Below are 11,315 nucleotides of genomic sequence, written 5' to 3'. Positions count from 1 at the left end.
CGGCGGCTGCTCTTCACAAGTATTTCAAAGGGCTGTAAAGAGGTTTGGGGAGCTTCGTGCGTCGCCAAAGTCGCTACAGAAATGCAAGAGCGTCTGTACTTGTTGCCCATTTTAGGGACGCTTCTCCTTTTAAGTGCTGTGTTTATGTGTTGTTGTAGTGGGGGCGGTGACACAGCTGGGGACTGATAAACAGCAGATCTTGCTGTAGTGCCGCGGGCCAGTGTCCATTTCCAAGTGGGTGGGTGCTATTTTTAAGGGGTTGATCTGTCTGGCGTCCTGCTGCTCGATTGCGGCGGCTTCAAAACGCTTTCGCTCCGTGAAGCCCGGTACGAGAGCGAAGCGCAGGAGAGCAGCAGGGCTATCGCTACCCACCCTGCCCCCGAGCTGACAATTTCAACAGGGACAAAAAAAAAAGGCGGAAGTATTTGCAAGAAGATCGATAGGAGGGGAACCCGTGTCCTGATACCTGGCAGACACATCCCGGGAGAATGGATTCACTGAGCTTTATCCTGTTGTCCTGCGTTATTCCAGTAAGTACAGAAACTGCTGCCCCCTCTCCCCTCAATCTGCCCCGTTACATTGGAGATTAGAGGGGGTATTGTCCGGGGCAACTGAGACCTGCCATTTTAAAGGAGGAAGTCCCAATTCCGGTTAGACCAGGTTGACCCTCAACATTTCAGCTGTCCCCTTGGGTTAGACACTGGTGGGGTCCCCCCTCCTGGGCTGCCTGGGGGGCGGGGGTGGGTAGGGGAAATATTTAGCGATATGTGCGGATGATCTTGTTTACAAGGAACTCGAAGCCTAGTTAGAGGAATTTATCGGAAAATGTTCCTTTCACTTTCGATTCTCACCTTTCCAAGGCTCTTGCGTCCATTGCCCACTGTGTGTCTTTGTTGCATTTGTCCCGTTGGGAGCTAATCTTATAGTGACAAGGACCATATGTTAACGTCAGGATTCGCTGGAATGCGGAATAGCTGACGATAACTATGCGGATCTATCGGATATTTCTTACTTATCGAGGTAGTTCCACACTCGGAATCAGAGGGTTGTTGGTTGAGAGTCCCACAGCAGAGACTTGATCTCACAGTGCAGACTGGCACTGTACTGAGAGAACGCCGCACGGTCGGAGGTGCTGTCTTTGAGAGAATAATTTGTACCAATGGCCTGTCTGCCCTCTCAAGTGGGCATAAAATATCCCATGGTACTAAGAGCATTGGAGTTTTTATTCCCCCTGTCCAGCATCGGTAAAACAGACAGTTTGGGTCATTATCATACTGCTGTTTGTGGGAGCTTGCTGTGCATAAGGCTGTCACATTTCCTGCATTAGAACAGGTAGTACACTTCAAAAGTACATCACTGGGAGAACTCCCCTGCTCAGTGCTATAGGATCTTTGATGTCCTCCTGAAAGAGCAGACAGAGCCTCAGGTTAACATGTCAGCCATAAGATGGCACCTCCAGCAGTGTGGCGCTAAGTCACTACTGCACTTCAATGCCACTTTGAAAGTAGATGAATGATCTCTGTCCAGGTAGGCAGCTTATCGAGTAATAGCCACAATCTTCACCCGAGGTGTTAGAAACCATTACCCTCAGCTGTGTTTATCTGTCTGTGATCTTTATGACTGTTGCGTCAGGGAACTCCTTGACTGTACCATGAATGAGTAGAGCTGTGTTCCCACCATGGTAAAGTTACCTTGCTTCACAGGAGTGTGTGCTACATCAGGGAAACCTATAGGGACATTTCACCTTCGACTTTGAAACCTATTTCTGGTCTGTAGTTTCATCTCATTCTGAAGACTGGATTTTTGCTTTGCCTCCATTCAGTTCAAAGCAAAGAAGGGGTATAATTTTACCCCATATTAAGGTTTTCTCAATAACCCTCTTGTTAAGGCACTTGACTTGCATTTGCTAGTAGAACTCTCTGTGAATAACCCACTTCCAAAAATTCTTTCATGGTATGTGGATGTTGCTGGTAAGGCCAGCAATTGTTGCCCATCCCTAATGGCTTGCTAGGCCATTTCAGAGGTCAGTTAAGAGTCAACCACATTGCTGTGGGTCTGGAGCCACATATAGGCCAGATCAGATAAGGATGGCAGATTTCCTTCCCTAAAGGGCATTAGTGAACCAGATGGGTTTTTATGACAATCAAAGATAGTTGACATATTCATTATTACTGAGACTAGCTTTATATTCCAGATTTATTAATTGAATTGAAATCTCACCAGCTGCCGCAGTAGGATTTGAACCTGTGTCCCCAGAGCATCAGCCTGGGCCCCTAGATTAATAGTGCAGTGACAATACCACTATGCCACCATCTCTCTCATATAGAAATCTTGTATCTTGAACAATGGTGCAAACTAAAGATGTAATTCTGCAAAGAATGACTAGAGCATCGGGACATTTTATTACATATACAGAAACTGTGAGCTAAGTAGAGTCTGCTAGGCTCACCCTTGATCTTTAATAAACCTGATTTGTTGTTTATAATCGGAGCCATGCAATCTATTTGGAGAGGTCCTGAGCTATTGGTGATAATTTTATTTTCAGTATATGTCTCATTGTGGCTTGTTATCCCAAATAACTATGTACATTTCAGTAAGGAGTCTGTGGAAGTGAACTTTTGCAGTGCATGTGAGAAAATGTATCTAGACTGCACCAACACTGTAATGTGTGCCTACCATGTTATTTCACTACGTTATTTGGAAGGAAATCTATGTGGGTTGAAACTGCATCTGTTTGCAAATCCTTTGTTTGTTATTCAATAAAGGCTATGTGTTAAAAAAGTTTGTTAAAATAGTGGACAGGGGAATTCATAGGAAATTGCTGATGCATTTATTGCTAATATGGCACAGCATGATCCCAAACCTGTAAAGCTGGAAAGTTCCACTCTGTAAAGGGAAAAGGCATCAAGGTTCAGTTGGATGGTAGAATTGTAAATGCTGTTATAATAAAATCTACGAATTGAAGTAGTGAAGCCTTTGTTAGCCCCTGTAAAACAGTGAACCTCTATGATGGATAGCAGAAATTGGCAGCTAATTGAGAAGCGCTATAATATGAGGAACTATAAGGCCTATGCATTGCTTCTGACACAACAGAACTAAGTTGAGCCTGCAGAACTGGAACTTAAATGTTCTGATGCATGAACCACTGAGCAGGAAGGTTGGAACTAGTAATTTAATTTAAAATTTAATTTAAATAGTGAACTTTGCTAGTATTCTCTTACCAGTTTAAATTTTGAAAGAAATTGAAGTTCACCAGAAATCTTGTTTTGAACATTTGACTTTGCTTTTTGTGGTTTAATCACTGGTATTTTGTTTGAAAAGCTTTACTATATACAGTGGGCTCCACCCGCATCTATCTTACCCAATCAGTTAAATATTCCATGCCGGGTGCCTCTCTGATTGGACAGACTGAGAAGTTCCGCATAAGTTTACTGATCTGCCTCAAAGCTCCAGTTCTTGTTGTTCTGGCTTGTGAATACTTAAGAATACTGATAATAGGGAGGGTGGATAAGTGGATTTCTACTCTATCTGCTGTACAAAAGGAAAAAACTAAAATTATTTTCAAATGCTGTAGTGTCCCTGCCACTTTCAGTATAGCTGGGGTTGACAAACCTACTTCTACACATTCTAACCCAGACGCTCCAATATTGTAATAGAATTTCAACAAGGTGAATATATAATTGTCTAACCGTGTCCAGTTGAACTGCAAAAAAATGCCCATATTATAAATTCTTCCATTCCATACTTGTATTCCAGAGACCCAGGGTAATGCTTTGGGGACCTGGGTTCAAATCCCATCACGACAGATGGTGAAATTTGAATTCAATAAAAATCGGGAATTAAAAGTCTAATGATGACCATGAAACCATTGTCGATTGTTGTAAAAACCCATCTGGTTCACTAATGCCCAATAGGGAAAGAAATCTGTCGACCTTACCTGGTTTGGCTTACACGTGACTCCAGACCCACAGCAATGTGGTTGACTCTTAAAAATGCTCTCTGAACGAGCCAGCGACACCCACATCCCATGAACGAATAAAACAATTGGTTTATATCTGGAGGGTGGGTTTTGAGCTGTATAACACCAGGGTGATGTGCTGCCGGGTACAGGTCTGTCATACTGATGCCCTATGGCGTGAGTATTTTGAGTTGATGAAATTAGGGCATTTCACAGGGTATGTATTGCCACAATACATCAATGCCACAACATCAATGCATCATTTGCCACTGTGTTAGATACTACTGCTTTGAAGGGGCTGGGATACACAAGGGTGGAAATTCTACTTCAGTTATCCAGAGCCTTGGCCAGACACTATCTGCGTTCAGTTCTGGATACCACATCTTCAGGAAAGATATCTTGGCCTGAGTAGGGGGTATCAGAATGACACCAGAGCTCAGAGGGTTAAATTATGTATAAACTTAACTTGTATTCCCTTGAGTACAGGAGATGGAAGGGTGATTGATCAAGGTGTTTAAAAGGTTAAAAGAATTTGATGGGATAGATACAGAAAAACAAACTGTTTATTCTGGTGGAGGAATAGAGAACAAAGGGGAGATAACCTTAAAAATAGTTCTGGGCCACTCAGGAGCAAAATCAGGAAGTACTTTTTTACATATAGCAGAAATATTGAGCTCTGCCCCAAAAGGTTGCAGATGCTGAGTCAATTGGAGCTTTCAATACTAATTTCACTAGATTTTAGTTGGTTAAAAAGATATGGAGCAAAGAAGTTAAGATGCAGGCCCAGCACTGATTTAATTGAATGGCAGAGTAGGCCGGAGGGTCTGAAATGCCTTCTCCTATGCTAATGTTACCACTTAAATACTCTATATAAGGCCAGTAGCAACATTCACAACATGCTCAGCTCATTTCCCAGACAGCACTTGCTAAATGAAAGCTATGATGGAGAGCTAGCTATCTGTTGTACCTATTCCTGTAGCTGGGTTCGAAGACTTGTTTTTTTTCGCAAATCTCTAGTTTAAAATACTTCTCTAGAAGGATACTGAGTGACGAGAGCAGTTCTGTTTTAAATACTTTACCAAAGCTGGCCTGATAATTTTGCTCACTGTGTGAGTCTGGAATTCCCCTGAACACACTTTGTTCCACTAAATTTATCTCTGAAATTTTGAAGCTGCCATTGTCCTTTCAAGCCCCAGCTGTCCTTTTACAAGTTTCGTAAAATTTAAATATTGAAAATAAAATGGGATTCGAGTTTCTATCTGGACGAAGCAACCACAGCCTATAGCAACCAAATCCAGTTAAAGCCTAAATTCTACAGGGAGATTCCCAGGTCAGGAGTTGAGAGAAGTGATTTCCTTCTCAATGGTGCTTCACCCATGTGTCCGTTTTTCACATGATAGTGAGTGTTGGCAAATACTTCAACCACAGAAGACATCACAGATGAACACGATCGTGACTTTGCTCCAGTGTCTGCCCACATGTAATTTTGAACCGTGTTCATTGGCTTAGTTTTGCTGCCATCCCTCGTCAATGAGAAAAAGTAAGATCAACTGATGCATTAAATGAAAAAAACTTCAGGGCTCAGTTCTCATCTCATGTATTTGAAGTGAAGGTGGTAGGGGGACACTGTGGGAATGTGGAGAGTGCTCACCAAGCCAGAAACCCTTTTGCACTGCCATTACTAATAATTATTCCTAACTGTTCCCAATGTTGGTTGGACGAATTCCTGGAGATTTTATCTTATGACCTCCTCCTCCAACTGCCTCACCCAGTCAAACAGCCTCTTTCCCTCCCCAATCTGCAATATTTGGAAAACTAATAAACAAATGTACTCCAAGAAAATGAAAGAAACACTTTTTAATGCCTCTATGGATGTTCCTCTGCGTTGCTCGCATTAGTGTCCTTGCGATTAATCATCAACTTCGGGAGACTCCCCGGCATAATCCCAGATGGTTAGTAATCCGAGCTAACAATGGGTTTTGCTTTAAGTTTTAATGTATACAGGGCTTATCTGAAAGTGCTCTGTGGTTGCTCCTGGCAAAGTTTTGGGTTCACTATAATGAGGAGATTAGCGTGAGTGAGGAGTAGGGGATGGTAGATATACCAAGAGAGCTAGTATAGAGCATTTGTGTGCAATGCACTGTACCATGGAGTGGATGGTAGACATCGGTTGGTGCTTGTGATCCGCCCTGTTGATTTCTGATTTGAGCTGTGATATGGGGAAGGGCTGAGTGGTAGCCGAGGGGCAGCTCCACAGGAAGAGGATAATCACTCCAATGCCCACCCCCCAATTCACTCTGGCTCATCTCTGAGCCTGTGGCCTTAGAGCACCATTGGAAGAGAGGCCTGGGAACAGGTCACCCCTCTGGATGTGGGTGATGTCTGTAGCTGGGAAACCTAATGGTGCAAGGGAAGAATGGAGCATTAAATTAGAAAAGGTGTTAACGAATATGGGACCAAGGAGGGTAATTGGAACTGAATAAAGACCAGTTATGACCTAATGAATGGTGGAACAGGCTCAAGGGCTGAATAGTCTTCTCCTGTTCCTATGAGAGTATTATACCTGCTGATGATTCAGTGGTAATTGTTCTGCCGAGTATGGTGGTTAGCATCGCCAATCCAGCAAAGCCCCCAGCTTGTGTGGAATTGGCTGAGCGTAGATGGGGCAGAAATGGAGGTACAGTTAGCATCAGCACTCTTGGCTTAGGCCACTATCCATTTCGAAGTGGGAACAGGGTTAAGTTGAGCAGTGATGGCTCTCATAGTCAAATAGCCTACTGACACACAATGTCAAGGCTCAAACCTTGGGTGAGGTATCAGACAAACTATGCACCAGCACAAGTGAGAACGTCGGTAAGCAGAGAGAAGTGGATATGGGATGGGGGTGAGGGAGTGAGGGGAAATCTCAGGGAAGTCAATAGAAAAGTGTAAAGGGATAGGTTGGAGGTTGGATAAGGACAAACAAGAAAAAATACAAAGCCTGAAACAAACAATGAGAAGAAAATGCTTACATTTCAAGAGTAAAATGGAAGAAACCTGCAGAATAGAAAGTGAAATTTTATTGAAATGGGATAAAGAGAGGTATGAGATATAGAGATGCAGATAAATAAGCGGAGATGCTTCCAAGAGTGGATTTCTGATGTTTTGGGTAGTTTCCTCTCGAGTGTTGTGGTTTCTCTGGTGAGATGGTGCTAAAGTTTGTGGGAGATAATTTGTGCAAACACAATGCACACACAGCTGGCTCTTCAGCAATTCGACAGGGTTTCCACCTCCGTAGGTGGGATTTCAGAAGATCCTGTCTCGAAATCACACGTTCTACAGTGACACGGAGCCAGCCGCCTGAAAGAAATTGACCTGCGATTTCTTTTAAATGCCTGTCATCCATCACATCACAGGCTTTGATTCTCCTCTTTTCCCTGTTGGAGATGCTGCCCTTCGGATGAGATGTTAAACCAAGGTCCCGGCTGCCCTGTCAGGTGGACGTAAAAGATCCCATGGCCTCATTTCGAAGGAGGGCCGGGGACTTATCCCCAGTGCCCTGGCCAATATTTAACCCTCAATCAACACCACTAAAACACATTAGCTTGTCATTATCTCATTACTGTTTGTGGGAGCTTGCTGTGCACAATTGGCTGCTGCGTTTTCCAACATTTCAATGGTGACTACGCTTCAAAATGCTTCATTACCACCACCTCAACGGCTGAGGTGCATTTCCTTTCTCCTGCCTCTACCGGACCATCACAGGCTTCCTGTAACTGGTGGTGGGAACACTGGGCCCGAATCCTAGCAGCTTTCCCACCCATCTGCCCGTGGTACTGCCACATCCTTGGGTGTCCTTAAGGAAGGCGATAGCAGGCCCTGTGAAGCAGTGGTTATGGTTCTGAGGTCTTTCCATGGAAACAGTCTGATCCTCAATGAGCTACCTGTAGTGGTCACGGTATCTGCCAAGGCAGCCATAACAGTGAACTTCTGTCACTTTCAGAAAGCTTCTGCCTCTTTGATGCCGACATTTCCCTCTTGAACTTACCCTTGACCAAGGACTGGATTTGGAGTCAGGCTGAGATGGGCAGAAGACTGACCCGACTGCCATTCTTTTTTCCCCTTATTAGGAAAATCCGGCCCAGAAGAAAATCTAGAATTGTTTTTCCTCAGTTCTTCAATGCTGAGTATGATGGTGAGGGAAGACCTCTCCCTCCATCACCAACTACCCCCCCAACTTCCAGCTTGTGGCGAATTAGGGGGTGAGAGCATTGGTGGGGCATGTTTCCCTTCCATGTGGAGCTCCTCTTGGCCGCTGCTGATCGCTCCCCTGTATTGGGGCTGAGATCAGAAATCGATGGGGAGCATTGTAAGCACCATTCAGTAACCCACCAGACACTCCAGGGCACTGAGCATTAAGCAGATACAGAAATGGCACTGCTGTCAGAATATATGATGCTATTATACACTATGTATTGGGCTGAGGCTGGCTTACAGTGATGGCAATGCTGAGTTATACTGCTGTCTCTGCATTGCTCGGTGGTCATCAAGTGGAGCACCATGCAGGTGCCCCTCAGGGCTGTCCAGTTGGTGATAACATGATTTTTTTTGCCCCTGGAGATGAGGGGCTGAGGGGTTGGGCTGGCTCTTTCCAGAGACTGAATCATATTTCAAAATGTTCAGTATGAGGATATAATCATTAAAACTGATATTCCTGAGTTATTATCAACTGAATTATGATCATTGGAGGTCAATCATCTCAGTTCCAGGACATCACTGCAGGAATTGCTCAGGGTAGTGTCCTCGGCCCAACCATCTTCAGCAGCTTCATCAATGACCTTCCCTCTAGCATAAGGTTAGAAGTGGGGATGTTCGCTGATGATTGCACAATGTTCAGCGCCATTCACGACTCCTCAGATACTGAAGCAGTCTGTGTCCATATGCAATAAGTACTGGACAATATTCAGGCTGGGGAAGTAATTTTCGCACTACACAAATACCAGGCAATGGCTATCTCCAACAAGAGAGAATCCAACCATCACCCCATGACATTCAATGGCATTACCATTGCTGAACACCCACAATCAGCCTCCTGGGGGTTACTGAGCTGGCCAAGTCCTAAAGGACACAGTTGCCAGACTGGGTCTGCAGCAGGTGGTGAGGGAACCAACATTCAATGTCATTACCATCGCTGAAACCCCCACTATCAACATCCTGGAGGTTACCATTGACCAGAAACTGATTTGGATGAGCCACATAAATACTGTGGCAACCAGAGCAGGTCAGAGGCTGGGAATCCTGCAGTGAGTAACTCACCTCCGGATTCCCCAAAGTCTGTCCATCATCTACAAGGCACAAGTCAGGAGTGTGATGGAATACTCCCCACTTGCCTGGATGAGTGTAGCTCCAACCACACTCAAGAAGCTCAACACCATCCAGGACAAAGCAGCCTGCTTGATTGGCACCGCATCCACAAACATTCATTCCCTCTACCACTGATGCGCAGTGGCAGCAGTGTGTACCATCTACGAGGTGCACTGCAAAGGCAGCACCACCGGTAAGTTTCCCTCCAAGCCACTCACCATCCTGACTTGGAAATATATTGACATTCCTTCACTGTCACTGGGTCAAAATCCTGGAATTCCCACTCTAACAGCACTGTGGGTGTACCTACACCACATGGACTGCAGCGGTTCAAGAAGGCAGCTCAACACCACCTTCTCAAGGGCAACTAGGGATGCACAATAAATGCTGGCCCAGCCAGCGAAGCCCACATCCCGTGAATGAATGAAAAAAGGGAAAAACCTACTTGACCTCTTCCTCGTCAATCTACCTGTCGCAGATGTATCTGTCCAGGACGGTATTGGCAGGAGCGATCACCGCATAGTTCTTATGAAGATGAAGTCCTGCCTTTACATTGAGGATACCCTTCATTGTGTTGTGTGGTGCTACCACCGTGCTAAATGGGATAGATTTCGAACAGATCTAGCAACTCAAGACTGGGCATCCATGAGGCACTGTGGACCATCAGCTGCAGCAGACATATATACAACTGCAATCTGTAACCTCATGGCCCGGCATATCCTCCACTCTAACATTACCTCATGGCGGGGGATCAACCCTGGTTCAATAAAGAGTGGAGGAGGGCATGCCAGGAGCAGCACCAGGCATACCTATGAGTTGTCAGCCAGGTGACGCTATAGCACAGGACTACTTGCATGCCAAACAGTGGAAGCAGTATGTGATAGACAGAGCTAAGTGATCCACAACCAACAGATCAGATCTAAGCTCTGCAGTCCTGCCACATCTAGCTGTGAGTGGTGGTGGACAATTAAACAACTCACTGGAGGGGGAGGCTCTACAAATATCCCCATCCTTATTGGTGGGGGAGCCCAGCACATCAGTGCAAAAGATAAGGCTGAAGCATTCGCAACAATCTTCAGCCAGAAGTGCCAGGTGGATGATCCATCTCAGCCTCCTCCGGAGGTCCCCAGAATCACAGATGCCAGTCTTCGGCCTATTTGATTCATTCCACATGATATCAAGAAATGGCTGAAGGCACTGGATACTGCAAAGGCTATGGGCCCTGACAACATTTCAGCAATAGTATTGAAGACTTGTGCTCCAGAACTAGCTGCATCCCTAGCCAAGCTGTTCCAGTACAGCTGCAACACGGGCATCTACCCGGCTATGTGGAAAATTGCCCAGGTATGTCCTGTACACAAAAAGCAGGACAAATCCCACTTGGCCAATTACCGGCCCATCAGTGTACTCTCCATCATCAGCAAAGTGATGGAAAGTGTTGTCGACAGTGCTCTCAAGTGACACAACTCAGCAATAACCTTCTCACTGTTGCTCAGTTTGGGTTCTGCCAGGGCCACTCAGCTCCTGACCTCATTACAGCCTTGGTCCAAATATATACAAAAGAGATGAGGTGAGAGCCACTGCCCTTGGTATCATGGTAGCATTTGACCGAGTGTGATGTCAAGGAGCCCTAGCAAAACCTGAGTCAATGGGAATAAGGCAGAAAATTCTGTGCTGGTTGGAGTCAAACCTAGCACAAAGAAAGATGGTTATAGTTGTTGGAGATCAATCATCTCAGTTCCAGTACATCACTGCAGGAGTTTTTCAGGGTAATGTCTTAGGTCCAAGCATCTTCAGCTGCTTCATCGATGACCTTCCTTCCATCATAAGGTCAGAAGTGGGGATGTTCACTGATGATTGCACAATGTTCAGCACCATTCGCGACTCCTCAGATACTGAAGCAGAACGTGTCCAAATGCAGCAAGATCTGGACTAAATTGAGGCTTGGGCTGATAAATGGCAAGTAACATTCACGCCACACAAGTGCCAGGCAATGACCATCTCCGACAAGGGA

At 45.2% G+C, this 11,315-nt stretch overlaps 1 pseudogene across 1 annotated transcript in view; it reads left to right on the top strand.

The window, feature by feature from the left end:
• Window positions 1-214: 214 nt before the first annotated feature.
• LOC144688631 (tumor necrosis factor receptor superfamily member 5-like) overlaps window positions 215-11,315 on the top strand; it is a 60,178-nt pseudogene continuing 49,077 nt past the window's right edge. The window contains exon 1 of the transcript XR_013578452.1: window positions 215-530. The product of XR_013578452.1 is annotated as a tumor necrosis factor receptor superfamily member 5-like (transcript). The remainder of the gene's footprint in view (window positions 531-11,315) is intronic.

The sequence above is a fragment of the Cetorhinus maximus genome, chromosome 13 (assembly GCF_964194155.1).
Source record: "Cetorhinus maximus chromosome 13, sCetMax3.hap1.1, whole genome shotgun sequence".
Classification (NCBI taxonomy): domain Eukaryota; kingdom Metazoa; phylum Chordata; class Chondrichthyes; order Lamniformes; family Cetorhinidae; genus Cetorhinus; species Cetorhinus maximus.
This window is presented reverse-complemented; position numbering and strand designations above follow the sequence as displayed.